Here is a 4,760-nt window from a genome sequence, read left to right as displayed (position 1 = left end):
TGGACCATGTAGTCCAGCATCCTGCTCTCACAGTGGCCAAACAAATTAACTGTGGGAAACCTGCAAGGAGGATCTGATGGTTTCCAGCAACTGGTATTCAGGACCATCGCTGCCTCCGACAGTGGAGATGGAAAGCAGAGACGCTGCCGTGAGCCATGGGCAGGGGCACGAGACTGGTAGCCTCCTCCTGCTGCTTCCCCCCAGGAACTGGAATTCAAAGGAATACATTTGGAGACCTTGGTCAGACATAAGAAACAGAAATTGCTATTATTTTTCTAGGGAAAAATGCCTGTCATTATCTCAGGAGGGAGCCTGTGCCTCTGTGGGAGGTTAGGTAGGTATTGCCTCGAGACGGGGGTCTGCTTGAGGGGGGCTTCGCTCGTCTCGGTTCTGCTTGCTGTAATTCACACCGCTGAAAGTTTGCTTCAGCTCCAGCCCACTGTCTCCCCACCCCCAATCCTTTTACCTGCTCTTTTCTTCACTTTTTCTAGCACGGTGATGTTTTTGAGATGCGGCATCTGGGACGTGTACAGTTTTCCAAGTGTCGCTATGCCATCGATTCATAAGAAAGTTCTACTTCAGGTAGGGTATGCAGAATACATTTAAAGCCCCCACCCCGAATCCTGGGAACTGTAGCTCGAGAACGGTGCTAGGTAGTGGCAGATTTACATATGAGCTAAACAATCTATAGCTTAGGGCCCCACTCTCCTGCCCCCCCCCCAAAAAATGTAAAGAAAACAACAACCTGGATGTACATTTTCAAAATACAAGATAACAAATAAAATAAAACCTACATACCTGTTGTTGTTGTTGTTTAGTTGTTTAGTTGTGTCTGATTCTTCGTGACCCCATGGACCACAGCATGCCAGGTACTCCTGTCTTCCACTGCCTCCCACAGTTTGGTCAAACTCATACATACCTATTAGGTCCATAAATTACCATATAGCATATATTCAACACAAAAAACAGTGACAATTTGTTGTTGACAAAGGACAGCTGGACATATAAAGGGCCCCATTACTTCCAGTAGCTTAGGGCCTCATCAAACCTAAATCTGGCTCTGGTGCTGGGAATTGCACTTCTGTAAGGAGGTAAACTGGGACGCGGGTGGCGCTGTGGGTTAAACCACAGGGCCTAGGACTTTCCGATCAGTAGGTTGGCAGTTCAAATCCCCGTGACGGGGTGAGCTCCCGTTGCTCGGTCCCTACTCCTGCCAACCTAGCAGTTGGAAAGCACGTCAAAGTGCAAGTAGATAAATAGGTACCGCTCCGACGGGAAGGTAAACGGCGTTTCCATGCGCTGCTCTGGTTCACCAGAAGTGGCTTAGTCATGCTGGCCACATGACCCGGAAGCTGTACGCTGGCTCCCTCGGCCAATAAAGCGAGATGAGCGCCGCAACCCCAGAATCAGCCACGACTGGACCTAATGGTCAGGGGTCCCGTTACCTTTACCTTTAAGGAGGTAAAATACAATCCCTACATTCGGGGGGCGGGTAGTGTACCTTAAATGTATTGTACCTTAATGTAAATGCAGCCTCAGCCTCATCCTAATGGTTAAGTTTGACATTTTCACTGCTGCCACCCAAACAAGATTTGCTTTTCTGGTCACCCATAGCCAGTCCAGCCCCCCTTTTCACATGTGTGAAGTTTGGATTATCCCCTCCCACATGCCACCATTTTGCTCTATCATTTTGTTTGCCCACTTGCCAACTTTGGAGAGATACATCTGGAGCTTTTGGCAAGCGTATCCATGACCTGGTGCCAGCCATGGAATCTTCCAAAGACATGCCACAGTTCACGAACCTTGAGGAGCAGGCTGGGCCCCCAAATCCAATGCTGTGGATCTCATTCATTAAGGGGGTCTTCTGGTTCTTTTTTTTTTTTAAAGATATTTATTAAAGTTTTAAACAATAAAACAAACTTCACATTCAAAACAGAGTAGAAAAAAAGAAAAAGCACCCTCACATTCAATCAAAAAAAGAAAACAGAAAAACACAGTAAAAATCCCACCATAAAAAATAGAAAAAGAAAAAAAGACATAAAAAAGACATAAAAAACCAATTTCTTAATTATTGTTCTCATAACCCTCCTTCCAGACTCCCTCACATCTCCCTTTTCTGTGTTCCCTTTTACACGATCATATTCAGCAATGCCTCACCTTCTTTCAAATCTTATTTTATATTATACATTTCAACTATTATGTCTCCAATTTTACCCTTTATTTATCAATTTATTTAAATTTGACATAATATTATTTTAACTTCACCTTAATTCTTATAAACCATTTTTTACATACTCTTTTCAACTATATCACTAATGCCATATTATCTTTATATCCTGCATCATTCTAACATTCATACAATTTGCAATACTTTTGCAAGTAGTCTTTAAATTTCTTCCAGTCCTCTTCCACTAGCTCTTCTCCCAGGTCTCGGATTCTGCCAGTCATTTCTGCCAATTCCATATAGTCTATCAGTTGCATCTGCCATTCTTCCAGAGTGGGCAAATCTTGTGTCTTCCAATGTTTTGCGATGAGTATTCTTGCTGCTGTTGCTGCATACATAAAGAAAGTTCTATCCTTCTTTGGCACCATTTGGCCAACAATGCCCAAAAGAAAGGCCTCTGGTTTCTTGGGGAAGGTATATTTAAATACCTTTTTCAGTTCATTATAGATCATTTCCCAGAAAGCCTTAACCCTTGGGCACGTCCACCAAAGATGAAAGAATGTTCCCTCAGTTTCTTTACATTTCCAACACTTATTATCTGGCAAATGATATATTTTTGCAAGCTTGACTGGAGTCATGTACCACCTGTATATCATTTTCATAATATTTTCTTTCAGGGCATTACATGCTGTGAATTTCACATCAGTGGTCCATAACCGTTCCCAGTCAGCAAACATAATATTATAGCCAATGTCTTGCACCCACTTTATCATAGCTGATTTGACCGTTTCATCCTGCGTGTTCCATTTTAACAGCAAGTTATACATTCTTGAAAGTACCTTAGTTTTAGGTTCTAACAGTTCTGTTTCTAATTTCGACTTTTCCACCTGGAAGCCTATTTTTTTGTCCATATTAAAAACCTCCCTAATTTGATGATAATGTAACCAATATCGCACTTTATCTTTTAGTTTCTCAAAACTCTGCAACCTCCAAATATCTCCTTCTTTTTCTAATATCTCCCAATATTTTGGCCACTTGGCCTCCATATTGAGTCTTTTCTGAGCCTTAGCTTCCATTGGTGACAACCACCTTGGGGTCTTATTTTCTAATAAATCTTTGTATCTTGTCCAGACATTAAACACTGCTTTCCTGACAATATGGTTCTTAAATGCTTTGTGAGCTTTAACCTTGTCGTACCACAGATATGCATGCCACCCAAACACATTGTTGAACCCTTCCAGATCCAAGATATCAGTGTTCTCCAGAAGCAGCCAGTCTTTCAACCAGCAGAAAGCTGCTGATTCATAATACAGTTTCATGTCTGGCAGGGCAAACCCCCCTCTTTCTTTAGCATCAGTCAATATTTTAAATTTTATCCTGGGCTTTTTGCCCTGCCAGACAAACTTAGAGATATCTCTCTGCCACCTCTTGAAACAATCCATCTTGTCCACAATCTGCAAAGTCTGAAACAAAAAGAGCATTTTTGGCAATACATTCATCTTTATATAAGGGGGTCTTCTGGTTCATACCTTATGAAGAACCCCTGGAACAGTCAGAGAAGGAAATGCCCACCCCACAGTTCTCAAGAGTTCTAGTGCCAAAAGGCTGATGGCTCAGTAGGTGTCAACAGATCCAGAATATTGGGTCTGCTTGTGAGTAAGGAATCCCAGATACTCTCTCACAGCCAGCAGCAGTGGTTAGGATATGGTATAGGAGGCCAGAGTATATAAGGCATCCCTCTTGAACCTTTCAACAAAGGTCACTAATACAGGTTGCCTTAGTATTTTGTACTGCACTCACTGTGATATTGACCATGGTCTGTGGCCTAACAAGTTTGGATCTACACTGATTCTCTTTGCTTGGCCTTGGCCTCCGCTGTATCTGCAGCGCTGCCCTTGTTGGTGAGTATTTTGCTTATATCTTCTATAACTAGTCCCTGAGGGGTATCTGAAGAAGTGTGCATGCACACGAAAGCTCATACCAATAACAAACTTAGTTGATCTCTAAGGTGCTACTGGAAGGATTTTTTAAAATTTTGTTTCGACTACAGCAAACCAATATGGCTACCTACCTGTAACTAGTCCCTGAGGGTAACCCCTGCAGCATGGCAGCTCTTCAGGTTGTGTGGGTGCAATCTCCAAACATTGTTTCCAAACTTTGGTCACTCTAGACTTCAGATCATTTATCAAGGAGTTTCTCACCCAGGTGATTAGCCCTAGGAAATACGTGTATTTATGTGCACAGTTCTCCAGAGATGCAAAAATCAGTGTAACAGTCCTCAAGGTTTTCATCCTATCCTCCTTAAAAATTTAAATAATGCAAGAAGAGTACGCTTTTGGTTTTCATGTCTTGCTATCCCATTAAAAATAATTTCCAAGTAAAACTTTGGATTTGTTTGACTATAACACTTAAGTGTACTGACTAATTGTGCTTCATTGATTTTTCTTTTGTAATTACATATTTTCTTTCCATAGCTCTCGGCTATTGGAAAAAAACTTTGGATTTACACAGCATGTAAAGTTAACACAACATAATTTTTGTTCACTAAATGTAAGTCCAACATTGATTTAGGTAAACATATTCCTTCTCTCCTGCC

Source organism: Podarcis muralis, chromosome 14, assembly GCF_964188315.1.
Source record: "Podarcis muralis chromosome 14, rPodMur119.hap1.1, whole genome shotgun sequence".
NCBI classification, from domain to species: Eukaryota; Metazoa; Chordata; class Lepidosauria; order Squamata; family Lacertidae; genus Podarcis; species Podarcis muralis.
This window is presented reverse-complemented; position numbering follows the sequence as displayed.